Source organism: Taeniopygia guttata, chromosome Z (assembly GCF_048771995.1).
Source record: "Taeniopygia guttata chromosome Z, bTaeGut7.mat, whole genome shotgun sequence".
Lineage (NCBI taxonomy): Eukaryota > Metazoa > Chordata > Aves > Passeriformes > Estrildidae > Taeniopygia > Taeniopygia guttata.
This window is the reverse complement of record NC_133063.1, coordinates 1,385,715-1,399,220: the sequence shown is the minus strand read 5'-3', so window position 1 is coordinate 1,399,220 and position 13,506 is coordinate 1,385,715. Positions and strand designations below refer to the sequence as shown.

The following is a 13,506-nucleotide window of genomic DNA, read 5'->3' as shown; positions in this document are numbered from 1 at the left end:
AGACTGCTTATCTGCTTTGCCACAGAGGGACTGTATGCATATGTGTGATTGGGCAGTTGTAGATTTTGTAAATACAGATTGGACTCGATTTCCTGTTTTGTGGATTCTGGTTTCCGTGGATTTTTCATAGCTTTTTCCGAGTCCTGAGAATCCTTTATACGAGGCAGTTTTGTGTTCTTGATGATGACTTTCTGGTACGAATCGCCTTTGAATGTGTGAGTTTGAGGTATTTAGGAGTCAAAGGTTACCAGTGGAATTAAAAAAAAAAAAAGTTAAAATTAATTAATTAAATTATTATAAATTAATTAATTTAATTTTAAAATTTAAGTTATCACCTTCTTTTTTAAAAGAAGCTGATAGAGATACTTGTGCCAAGACCCATCTGCCATGCCATCTGAAGTGTGGGGCAAAAGTCTGGTTGATCAGGAATAGAAATCAGACTTTGATCTTGAAGAACACTACTTGGTCACTCCCTCTGTATACTGTTGCCTTGGTTTGAGTTCAGTGAACAGGGATCCCCGTGACACGCAACACTGAAGGTCCCTGGGCAGTGAATGCCTTTGCGCTCTCATGGCTTTTGCTGAGACTCCCTTGTAGGACCTGGCTGACTCTGCAGGCCCTGGGGCCACCTCACAGGGTCCATCCCATCCTGAGGGTGTTTCCAGCCTGGCGAGGTTGGCACCTGCATTCCCAGGACTGTTGGGATGTGCAGCTGTCAGTCTGCTCCAGGCTCTCGCTTTGACTTGTCAAGTTGCGAATCCTTTTGCACTTGAGGCGTTTGAAGAGTATTGAGCCGCTGGGTTTTTGGAACCTACAGCCCAGCTTGCTTTTTGATTCCATACAGCCCCTGCTCCCAGACCAACAAGTTTCTTTTGAGCCAGGAATTAGGATTGTTGTATCCAAGAGCTTTTTTCCCTGTTACCCTCAGATCATCCCACGTGAGCGTTTGGCTTGCGTGTTCTTAGTGTGTCCCTTGAACAAAAATTGCTGTAGAAGCTCCATGTGCCAAATGTAAACCAACACCTGTTTTTACTTGCTGCACACAGTGTGTGGTTGAAGAAGTGGACCCAGATGACTGGTGTGACCTTGTGAAGACAGGGCTCAAGTAAGTGCTTTCATTTGAATTTGGTTTGGTTTCACCAAGTTCATTTTCTTTGCCAAGTTAATTTTCTTTGCCAAGTTCTCATTTCTTACCCAACTTGTAGCTTCAAGTGGGTTTTCTTGGGTTTGGTTACAGTCTGACTTCTCTGTGATCCTTCTCCCAAAGGTACCGTTACAGAGATGAAACATTTCTGAAGGTCCTGAACGTTGCCATCCAGTTACTATACATGAAAGAATCCTCACTAAGAGCGTAGTCAAGCTCTCCAAACTACACATGGTGGTCATACAGCGCTCTCCATTTTTGGCAGCCATCCTGAGGTCAAGAGAAGATGATTGCATGAGCGTCCAGACAAAAGGTATTTTTTAATCATCTTCTTCCCATCCTAAACACAGCTAATCTTCTCTTTCTTGCATTATATTCTTTCCATCCAGTAACACATCCACCCATGTAAATACTTGCAGAGTTATTAGCAGTTCCAGAATACTGGCATTTAAATTGTACCTCTGCTTGGATCCAAATGTTACATTCATTTTATGCTGGTTTTAAAGACTTCCATTTTTAAAACTACTGGAAAGGTGGGTTGGGGTTTTTGTCTGCTTATTTGTTGTTCTGGTATTTTTAACCCAGCTGAAGTCTTGGATTTATTCTTTTGGTTTCTGAGGTACTTAGTGTAAGATCACTGAAGTGCACATAGATCCTGTGATGTTTAAGCCTCGGCTACACGTGACACAGGCTTCTGAAAATGGAAATGGCCTTGGCAGAGTAGCAGCTGTGAAGCGAAGCAGAATTAAAATGCATGAGAGCAGAAGAACCAAGTGAAATGGTACTTCTGGGTGCTGTGTGCTCCTCTGGCCTCTGCCTGCTGTGAACACTCTGTGTTGCAGCTCGGTGTAGTCCAATTCAGTGTTTGTTTGGTTTGATTTTTGTGTGTAACAAAAACACTGCTCACTTACTCTAAACAAATTCCCTCCTTTACTGGACACATCCTGGAGTGGGACCAGACTCCCCCTCACCCTGGAGGAATTCCCTGCTCCTCTGGAGAGGGGTGAAGCCAAAGCTTAGGAGCAAAGGCAAACCACCAAACCAGGGGCATTCTATATATATCCAAATAAGGGGCTCTGTCTTCCTGCTTTTCCTGTAGTTCTCCTTCCTGGTTTCACCTGGCCTGGAAGGATGGGCATGGCCTGTATTTGTCATCTGAAAGTGGTGTTACTAAGTCTGTCCAGAGGTTCTGATTACAGACACTCATTTTCTGCCAGAAAACATTTTCATTTCATTCCTTTCACCCAGGATGGCTCTCTGTGGTCTCAGACAGTGTTCCCTGGGAGGAAGGGCAGCCTTTGCCTCGCCTGCACAGCTCAGGTGGATGTGACAGAACTGGTGTGGCCTGACAAGGCATGAGCAGCTGTCTGTGCACTGGAGTGCCTTGAAACCTTTCTCTGTGAGGTTTTGGACACTTTTCTCTTTGGGATTTCTTGTGACACATCACCCAGGTGTCCCTTCCTTTGTATAAAGTCCCGTGGTAAAGGATTGAATGACGGACAAGTGGGGCCTGGGATAAAAATGGTTCTGTTAAAATTAGGCTAAGAATGCAATAGAGAAATGAGCTTCTTTTTAATGAAATAGTTAGGAATAAAAATGCTTTTATATTTGAATTGGTGTCCCCTCTCACGGATAAAACCCCCTGGTGAGCAATCACAGCAGAAGTGTGAAAGCCGGGATCCATTGGCTTCCACAGTGGACTTAATGTTCATTTCCTCCTCTCTTTCAGGACAGGAGAAATCATTAAGCTCCTCCCATCTTTGCCAGAAGCTTCAGTGTTTAAGCAGCCAGAGCCAAGAGGCTTCAGCACCAGGGGTGTGCACTGGAGGGCTCCTGGTCCTGCCCACGCTGTGGGGTAAGTCAGAGGGACGCAGGGTTCCCCTTTTCCTCTCTGCTGGGATTAAGTGCCTCGGGAATGCCATTTCTGACAGCCCAGCCGTACCCCTGTGTGCTGGGAAAGGGCAGCAGGGAAGAGGCAAATGCCAGAGTTCCTTGGGGCTGACGGAGCTGTGGTGTTTGGCTGTGCCCAGGGGGGCAGGCTGGGCATTGTTCGGGCACCCAAGGACTGGTCTGGGGCTGGGAGCCCGGGGAGCCGAGCTCTCGGTGCATTCCCAGCTCTGCCAGCTGCTGCAGGGCTGGGTGCCAGCCTCTGCTGGGGCTGGGGCAGGAGCTGCAGGGGAGGGCTGGCAGGATTTGGGAGCAGAGGGAGGAAAATGAGGAAGGGTGCTGGGCGGCGCTCAGCCTGTGCTGGTGTCAGCGCAGCCGTGCAGGGCGCCGGGATCTGGGGTCAGCTCCGGCTCTCCTGGGGTTCAGGGTGCAAGGTCGGAGGGACTGGGTTTATCTGTGGCTTTCCAGGCCAGCAGGAACAAGGGGAATGTGGTGCCAGAGCTGTGTCCCATCGGGCTGCGCTTCCCTCTGAGCACAGAGTCTGGGCTGAGGGGAGATTGCTGCGAGTGCCCCGTGAGCAATCCAGGGAACTCGGAATTGCATCCGCTGCTGGGAACACTGCCTGAGCTCTGCTCAGGCTGTGTCTGCGAGGAGTGGGATTTGGGCTGCAGAGGTGCTGCTGGGCACAGAAAATGGAGTAAATCCTCTCCAGGGACGTGCAGTGAAGGACAGTGCAGCAGGGAAGGAGAGTATTTACAAATTATATCAGTATTTCTCCCAAAACTGGGAGAAATGGGGTGGAGCAGAGATGGGCTGGTTTGGTTTTTTCTGGGCCGGTTATTCCTCGTGCAATGTTTTAAATCTGTTGTATGATTTACTCTCCAGTATCTTTCTAACAAAAGCTGACAGAAATTTAGGTTCAGGGTTAGAAGTTGGGTCCATTCACTGCAAAACCTTGCCCAGGCTGGAGGACTGGGGTGATGGCTGCTCTCAGCAAAGGTTACCTGTGAATACCGTGTCAGATTTCCCTCAATGCTGGGCAGGAAAGGTGAGGGTTTGGATCAGGAATTCTGCAAACAAGGCCTGTGTGATGTTGGTTTATTGTGTTTTTCAGGGAGCCAGGGCTGGCACAAGGACTCGTGCAGGTGCTGCTCTGGCACTGGAGCTGTTGCCCTGTGGAGCCATTTTAAAGGTGTGATTATGGAACATTTTGGAGGCTGTTTCTGGAATTGCATTTGTAGCTGGATCTCACTCCGAGTGCAGCAGTCCAGGTGAGGGTTCTGACCTCTCCAGACTTGTGCTCACCTTGGTACAGCCCGGGGCTGGAGCAGTTTTCCAGGGAAGTGGAGATGGCTGAGGATGGGTGCTCTGGAAAGCAGGGACCTGCTGGGATTTGCATTTGCAAAGCTGCCGTGAAGTTTGTAAAACCAGCAGGAAATTCTAATTCCTGTGGTTTTTGGGGAGGAGGTGCAGGTCACCCTGAGAGCTAGACCAGAACTGGTTTGTGGTAAGGAGTCTGAGGTGTGTAAGTGCCACAGCTGGTATGAGCTGTGTGCTAAATGCAGTCCCAGCCCCAGAGGGAGGCTGATGGGCTCTGCTCATTGCTGTCCCCAGCTGTCCCCAGCCCGCTGCTCCCCCGTGGATCTGCTCTGGATTCGGGCTGTCGGTGCTGGAGCGCCCTGCTCCCTGCAGGGCCCTGCCCCTAACCCACGCAGAGAGAGAGAGCCCTGCTGGCCAGAGTGATCTTTTTTCATTTTTTCTCCCTGTGCTGTTAGCAAGGAAGGGATGGGACTGCTCTTGGGCCGGGAGCACTCAGTGCTCAGGTGAGCACCCGCCTGGGAGCGTGAGGGTTTGCAGAGCGAGCAGCTGCTGCGGCTCAGGAGCAGCCACAAGTTCTTTGTTCCAAGGCAGGCCAGAACTTTCTAACCCCGGGGTTTATTTGGCTTTTGGAACCCAGCACCTCTGCTCAGTTCTGCCGCACTGAGGGTACTTTTGTTCAATGCCTTCTGTTGGAACTTGTCAGCTCTCAGTGTAGCGCACACAGCCCCAGCCCTGCCCTGCAAACCCTTCCCCATCGTGCCCACACAGTTTCCTCTCTCACTCACTTGGGGCAGGCTCCTACTGACAGCCACAGAAACAGAAGTTATTTTATGTTGTTTTATTCTTTTCCTGCGTAATGCCCGTGTCTTGTATTGGTACATCAATCCCAGCTTCTCCCGAGGCTGCAGATCAAATCTTTCAGTGTCTGTGGGAGTTTCTGGTTTTCCCATTCCCACGTCTCCCCTCTCTCTCTGTATGAAAAAAAAATTTTAATAATGGATTTGTTAAGCATTTGTTGCATAAATTAACATACAGAAGGTGTTATCATTAGTATTATTATAATAATATAATTAAAATGTATAATTTTGGCATAAGATTTTTAAATTATGGTGTTAAATTTTATTTATTGTTATCTTTTATTAGTTATTCTTATTTTTGATATTTCTTAAAGTTGTACATTTTTATAAGTAGATTTTGTGTGAATAGATATGTTTATACATTTTATTAAATTTTTATATTTATATTTGTGTGTTAATAAAAGAAAATTTATTGTTGGTTTTTTTTTAAACTGCATATTTAATATTTTTATATTTTTTAAAATGTTATTTATTGTAAGGGGATGTAGAATTAGATTGTTTATTTAGATAATATTTTAACTGATTTAATTGTTTTAGCGTTGTTGTTGAAGTAATAGGTGGTATAAAAAGTGATGCTACCATTTTTAAGTTTCAAGGCTTAAAATTACTTTTCTATTTTGGTTACTATTGATGGATAAATGACTTTTTTGTTTTAAATTGTTAACTATTTTTATATAAGGGCTTTTTAATTATATGGGTGATTTGTAATGTTTTTTATTGGTATATTAGGTAAGTAAGTCAAGAATGGATTTTTTGAGTAGTGCTAGATAAATACAAAGTATGTAAACTTGAAACTTCAGTTAAAGTTACTTAAACGTTTGTTTTAGATTGGTTAATTGGTAAAGTGACATAATTAAAAGTAAATAAAGTAAATAGAGTAGAGGTATAATATTTGATAGAATTTTATAATTGGTAAGTTATTAAATAAGATTTTTATAATATTGATTTTTACATTTATAAAGAAACTTAAAGTTTATATATTTTGGTGGGTGTAGTACAAGATGTTAGGTGTAAGTTGCAATTCTTGTGTAATTTACTTGTATTTACATATTTACTTGTATTTACATATTTAGTAACATAGTAACCTATGTTACTAAATATCTATATTTAGTAACATAGGTGAAATGATATAATTAGTAAGTATTAAAAGATTGTACATTATTTTAGAGTTTATAACAGTTGATAAATGTTAAATTAGTGGTAAGTTAAATATTTATGTGTGGATAATGATTTTTTAAGTTTATTTAAAAAATAAGTTTATTTGTTATATTGATAAAGTTAAATTGTTAAGTTAAAATTATTTTAATTTATTTTTGACGTAGAAAATATTTGGGTTTGTTGTTAATTATTTTATTTAGGTAGAGTTAGGGTTAGGTTATAGTTTAAATTTTAATTGGTGAATGTTACTTACTATATTTTTATCGAATGTTTTTAAAAGTAGTAGTTAAGAGTAAAAATGTTAGGATTAAAGATTAATTACATTATGTAATAATTGGATTTTTTTAGAAGTTTTTTAGAATTGAGACGCTTTGAATATAGTAACCTTTTTTTTAAGGATTTGAAAGTGGTTATGGACAGGATTGTGAGTTTGGATTTGGATATTGAGAGTGTGAAGGTGCAGGAAATGTAGGAGAGAGTCATTACTTAGTGTGAAACTTAGAAAAAGAAATTAATGTTGTAGTTGGATTTTATATTGAAGTGATTTTGTAATAATAACTGAGGAAACTGATAAGATTAACAGTTTGGAGGAGGTTTTTAATGAAATACCTTTTTTTTAATCTTGAAAAATATTTAAAATTATGAGATAACATTAGGTTAAATTATAGAGTTAGTGTAGAGATTAGTTAGAGAGTTAACTTGGTGTAAGAGCGGTATAAATTGAGAATAAAAAAGTAGGAATTAGAAATTTTATGTGTTTTTAGATCATTATATAAAGAGATAAAGTATATGAAAGTTGGTTGTAATTATAATCATATTTAATAAATATTGTTTATTATAAAAATGAATATATTTATATTATATAATTAGTATATTAGTAGTATGTGTTTGAAGAAGTTAGGATAACTTTTAAAAAATAGTTATATATTAAGGAAATAGAGTAAAATTTTTAAATAGTGTGATATGAATAGTAATTGCTATTTTTTGGTGTTACTTATAAAAGATAAAAAGAGTAGAGATTGTAATGAAGAGCAGAATTTTTGATGAAAGTGATGATATAATACACTGTATTTTTTTTACTTCTGAATAGGTGTTTGTTAGTGTTTTCTTTTAGTTGTTTTCATTGGAGTTGTTTTAATTTTTAAGAAAATTAACCATATACTGTATAGTTTAGAGAAATGATCTTTGATAAAATTTAGGATAAGTTATATTAAATAAGATTTAAATTTAGACTGAAGGAATTTTGATAGTAAGGAATAATAAACTTAATTTTAATAGATAAAAAGAAACTTAATGTATTTATTTAAATGTACTGACATTTAATTTTGTTTGATTTTATTAACACAACATATTGAATGTTATTATTTATAAATATTGAAGGTCTTTTAAGTCTTTTGGTTTTAAAGAAATTTTAGTTGGTTGAGTTATAATTATTACTTATATCTTTACAGGGTGGTTTTATTTATTGGGAGATATGTTTCTTAGTAAAAGATCTTTTATTTATGTTACATTTCAAATGGTGCTAATTTGTACAGTGGGGTTTTTTTAAATGCAGGATATTGATTAGATTGTTTTATATTTTTTGTGGGCTTTGAAAAAATATTTATATGGTTAGGCTTTTCTATTTTTGAAGTAGGTTTTGATGGTTTTTGTTGTTTTTCTGAGAGTTTTTGATTTAGAATTTGAAGAGTATTTGGCGTTTGGAGGAAATAAAGGTGAGGGTTTTTGGATACAGCTGAGTTGTATGGTATGTTATTTTGATTTTTTGTTTGGTTGTGGGGAAGGTCTCCTTTGGTTAGATGTGGGAGCGTGAGACTGGAACTAGGACTTTTTGTCTAATGCTTGATGAGTCTGTTTTATGGGGAGGAGGTGTTATTTTAAGTTTTATAAAATACACTGAGAATTAGTTAAACTCATGGAAGAAACATTATGGTAATTAAAGGGTGCTATGTTTAAAGAGCTATAAATCTTTTTTAATAACTGCTTGACATAAGGTGAGCTCGATCTACTTTTTCTGCCCCAGCAAGCATCAGGCACGTCCGCATCAATGGCACGACCTCTGCCCACTGCTCCTGTTTCACCCGACCAAATTCAAGAGCAAAAGTTGGTTGGGCTTTAAGAACTTGAAATAACTTTGAAGCAAAATAAATCACATTTTTCCCCTGTGTTTTTTTCCTTTCAGATGCTGCACTCACCTCTGCAGACAAGCGCTGAGCTCTCACTGCAGGAACCTGTCAGGCCTCGGTGGCTGTGAGTTCACGTTCTTCTCACTGGGGAATTGAAATAATTGCTGGTTAATTGCAGAAATGTTTTCTGGAGCCTTTCCCCTTTTGTGCCCCTGTGCTGTGTGGGACAAGGGCAGAGGAGCCTCGGGCTGGAAAGGGGCAGGAGAAGGCAAAGGGACCCCCTGGTGTCCCCAGGGCTCTGTGGGGAACAGAACGGACACTGTGCGGGCACGGGGAGGTGAGGAGTGACAGTCTGGGGCCAAATCCCAGCTCACCCGCAGGGAAATAAGTGAGGGACATTTTGGAGGGGAAAGCTGAGGCCATGAGTTCACCCAGCCTGGCCAAGTTGTGTTCGCACAAAGTGGCACCACAGACGAAAGTCAATCCAGAGCCCACCCTGCTCAACCTCTAAGTCCCAGAATAAATTCTTCAAGCTGCCCGTTGAGAGACTAAAAACACATGAAAGAGAACCAAGAGCATTCCGAGAGCAAACCAGAAGGTTCCTGGGAATCCCACTGCACTGTTGTCACAGCCTTTTTGACAGAGCTCTTAAGTTTTTTATCTCAATGCTGATTTTTTCTGCCTGGATCATTCACTCCGGGGGCTGTGGGGACTTTTTGGGTTTGAACTCCCTCCCTGTGGCCCTGACACTGCTCAGGAGCTGGAGGAAAAGCAGAGTCAGCTCTCCTGGCAGGGGCAAGGAGTTTTCCCCCAGAGCAGATGCAGCAGCTGCCTTCTAGCCTAGCCAGGAGGGATCTGCTTTGGCTCCTGGCTGCTGCAGGGACAGAACGTGTTCAGCTGCTCCAGGTGACATTCCAGCTGCCTCATCTCCCATCCCTGCTCCCGCCCCTCCTGCTCTCAGCTCCCGCCCAGCCAGCTGTGCCGAGGGGAATTTGTCCCACCAGCAGCAGGGGAAGGACAAGGGCTCCCACCCTGGCACTTGGATTGTCCCTCTGGGGGATGCTGGCTGCTGGGATTTAGATCATTCTATACATTTGGCTGCTGAAACTTCCCCACCCAGGGGATTTTGCACAAAGATTGTTCTCTGCGTGGTGCCGGGATTTGGGGTTCAGTATCAGCTTTGCTAGTACAGATGAATTATGCCCACAGCCCCAGGTTCCCTGCTGAATTCCTGCTGGAATAACCTGACAGTGCCTCGTGGAGAGTGGAAATTCCCATGCAGAGCTGCCACTTTAGCACCAGCTGTGTCAGGAACCAGCAGAGGTTCCAGGGAAGCTCAGTGAGATCAGGACAAGGACAGGTCTCTATTCTATAGAACTTGCTATTTAAAACCCTCATCCCCCAGCCCAGGGCTGTGTCTGGAGTCACTTGACAGAGTTCCCTGGAACTCAGCTGATTTCACCCCCCGGAGCTCAGGCTCCAGGTGATGTTTTAAAGCAGGACAAGGCGGTGGCTGGATGCGCTCCCGGCCTGTGCTGAGGCAGAACATCTGTCCTGCAGAAGCTCCGCTCCTTTCAGAGCCTCAGCAGTGGCCTCTGCATGTCCTTTTCCCTCAGGAAAGGGATGCACATCCCTGCCTGCAGCACACCTCCAGTGGGACCCACCTGTGAGAGTTTTCCATCACTTCTGCACCTCCAGCTGGCTCCCTGGAAATCTCCAGACATCATCGCACTCGAACCTCTGATTTTAAGGCATCTCCGAGGCTGTGGCTTGGCATTTAGTATCTGTGAGGGAAGATTGCCTTGGCTCAAATGAAACGTAAACTTTAAGGCATTTAGAGATTTTGAGGAGCTAAGAGAAATAAGTCTTACTAGAATTAATTAAAATTAGAATACTAAATGAGTAGGCCTTGATGAAGTTAGGAGTTAGTAGTTAACTACTAATTAATTGCTTGTCAGCACAATGTTTAGTTAGCTGGGTTTATAATGAAGAATATAGAAACTGATAAATAGCTTTTAGGAACATAAGACAATTGTGGGCCTCCTCTGTTCTGAAACCAATTGAAGACAAGGAATGGGAGTTCTACCAAGAGTTCATTTGTCATACTTGCATTGAAAAGGTAGAAAGGTCAGAAGGAGGAAGACGTCATTTACTTCCTCATTTTGGGACCCCTCCCCATGAAAGGGACCACCGACCCATTTCAAGGGACAAACTACGCATGCTTAATAGCTTTTGGAGTGATTAGCATACGAAGCGGGGAATGGGATGTACCAAAATTATGAATATGTATTTGTATTTCGGGTATTCAATACTTGTATGGATAAAAAGACTCTGTAATCACCTGGAAGGGGCGGTGTGTATTTGGGAGCGATCCCGCACGCTGCCCGGCGTCGAATAAACACACACTTGCTAACTTTAAACTGTTTAGAGAGTTTTTGTCCGTCACAGTTGGATTTCGATACTAGATCAATATCCATATTTTTTTAATAAATCACAAACGCTGCTGGTGGATGATGGCCTCAGGCTGGAAAAGAGGGAGAAGATTTGGGGTGGCTGGGACATACCTGGCAGCTGTGTGGGAGCTCGGGGAGGTCAGAAACGGGGATTGCTGTCAGAGCCCCTCTGCAAACGGCCGTGCCTCCGTTCCCAGGTGATGCCAGCCGTTCCCTGGGGTCCCTCTGGGCTGTCGGTGCCGTCTGTCCGGGCTGAAGCATCCCTGCGCGCCTGTGGGGAGCAGCCCCCGGCCGAGGAGCCACGGGCAGCCCTTGAGCCGCGTCCGTGCCAGCGCTGTCCGGCGCCCCGGTGCCCGTGCCGGGCCGTGCGTTGGTCACGCTGCGAGCCACGGGCCGGGCACGGCAGCTCCTGCCCTGCCGAGCCAAGGGCCGGAGGTGCTCTCTGCCCTCCCGGGGCTCCGGGCTCCTGCAGCCCCGCACCGGGCGCAGGCGGAGCGGGAGCGGCGGCCCCGGCGGAGCGGCGGTGCCGGTCCCGATCCCAGCCCCGATCCCGCCCCGATCCTCCGGCCCCGGCACCCCCACCCTGCCCGCCGAGGAAGGAGCGGCGCTGCCCGGCTCCCACAGCAGCCACCGGCGGGACCGGGGCCCAAATCCCCGGGCCCGGATCCCAGTCCCGGTCCCACCTGAGCCCGTCGGGCGCCGCGCAGCGCCGGGAGCAGCCCCGATCCGATCTCCGCACGGCGCTCCGAGCGCCGGTCCCGCCGCAGCCCGGCCGAGCATGCCCCGCAGAATGTGAGGCGGGCGCGGATCCGCCGCCATTTATGGGCGGGGGGCGGGGGGGCGGGGCCGGGGGCGGGGCCAGCACAGGTGCGCGCACAGGTGCGCGGGGCCCCAGCGCGCCTGCGCGGGGCGGGGCCGGGGGGATTTAAGCGGCGGGGAGGGCCGGGCAGAGCCATTTGACGCTGGGCGCTCGGGGCGGGAGGTTGCGGCCGGCGGGGCCCCTTTATCTCTTTTTCTCTATATTTCTTTTCTTCTGTGTTTCTGTTCTTTTGCGTTTCTTTTTCTCTATACCTTTCCTGTGTACCCTCCCTTCCTCCCCTCCCCCACCCCCTACACCCTCCCCCCCCCAAACCCCCCCCCTCCCTCTCCCCCCTAGCCCTCCCCTCCCTCCCCCCCGGGCGGCCCCCCCTACACCCCTTTCCCTTTCCTCCCTTTCTATTCCCCTACTGACCCCTACCCTGTTCCTCTATCCTGTCCCTGTTCCTTCCCTCCCCAGCCGGGTTCCCCCGCGCCCCCTTTCCCTGCTCCCCTTCCCCCCTGCACACGTTCCGCCTCCTTCCCCAAACCTGCCTTCAATCCTTCCTTTCCTTCCTCCACCCTGCCTTCCCCCCAGCCCCCTCCCCGACTGCCCCGCGCACCCCGACCTCTGTCCCCCTGCCCCCTGTCCTTGTCCCCTTCCTCTCGGCTGCCGCTCAGCTGCCCTGTTCTCGTTGCCCATTCCCCTTTTCCTTCTTTCCTCGCAGCCGCGGGGCTCGGGGTGCCGGATAATAAAGCCCAGAGGGCCGGAGCCCGGCGCCCCCCGCCCTCGCTGGGGTCCCCACACGGGGCAGGAGCCGCTCTGCGGGTCCCCCCATTACAGTGCAACACACGGGCCGACACTGCCGGGGCTCCGGCTTTCCCGACATCACACTGGGGGTCGGGCCGGGGGCAGGGAGGGTCCTGGGGGGTGGGGGGGTGAGGAAGGGCCCCCTCATTAGGAGGGGGCTCTGGGGGGAGGGGGGGGTGGGGGTTAGGGGGAGGGATGGGGGGGCGGGGCCTGGGGGGGTGGGAGGGGAGGGGCAGGGGGTGGGAGGGGTGGGGTAGGGGTGGGGTAGGGGGGATGGGGTGGGAGGGGGGGTGGGGGGGTGGGGGGGGAGGGAGGGGTGGGGTGGAGGGGTGGGGTGGGGGGGTGGGGGGGGTGGGAGGGGGGATGGGGTGGGGTGGGGGGGTGGGGGGGGTGGGGGGGGTGGGAGGGGGGATGGGGTGGGGTGGGGGGGTGGGGTGGGGGGGTGGGGAGGGGGGGTGGGGTGGGGTGGGGGGGTGGGGGGGTGGGGAGGGGGGGTGGGGGGGTGGGGGGGGTGGGAGGGGGGGGTGGGGTGGGTGGGGTGGGGGGGTGGGAGGGGGGGCTGCTGGTGTGTTTTTTTCTTTTTTTTTTTTTATATGTCTGTTCATGCCGCTGAGTGACGTGACCCCCTCTGCTTCCCCCCCACCCCTCCCTCCCCCCCCCTCCCACCCCCCCTCCCACCCCCCCACCCCACCCACCCCACCCCACCCCCCCCTCCCACCCCCCCCACCCCACCCCCCCTCCCCCCCACCCCACCCCCCCACCCCCCCTCCCCCCCACCCAACCCCCCCTCCCACCCCCCTACCCCACCCCCCCCACCCCCCCACCCCCCCCACCCACCCCACCCCCCCCCACCTCCCCCCCCACCACCCCCTCCCACCCCACCCCCCCTACCCCACCCCTACCCCACCCCTCCCACCCCCTGCCCCTCCCCTCCCACCCCCCCGGCCCCGCCCCC

At 48.1% G+C, this 13,506-nt stretch overlaps 2 long non-coding RNA genes across 2 annotated transcripts in view; one reads left to right on the top strand and one right to left on the bottom strand.

The window, feature by feature from the left end:
- The first annotated feature begins 346 nt into the window (after positions 1 to 346).
- Positions 347 to 13,506, top strand: part of LOC140682027 (uncharacterized) — a 508,954-nt gene continuing 495,794 nt past the window's right edge. Inside the window, exon 1 of the long non-coding RNA XR_012053261.1 lies at positions 347 to 4,302. This is a non-coding gene — a long non-coding RNA (uncharacterized lncRNA). The remainder of the gene's footprint in view (positions 4,303 to 13,506) is intronic.
- Positions 5,175 to 11,905, bottom strand: LOC140682026 (uncharacterized). The gene is made up of 3 exons (XR_012053260.1): positions 11,629 to 11,905; positions 8,562 to 11,216; positions 5,175 to 5,322 (listed from the first exon to the last, which is right to left on the bottom strand). It is a non-coding gene; the product is annotated as an uncharacterized lncRNA (long non-coding RNA).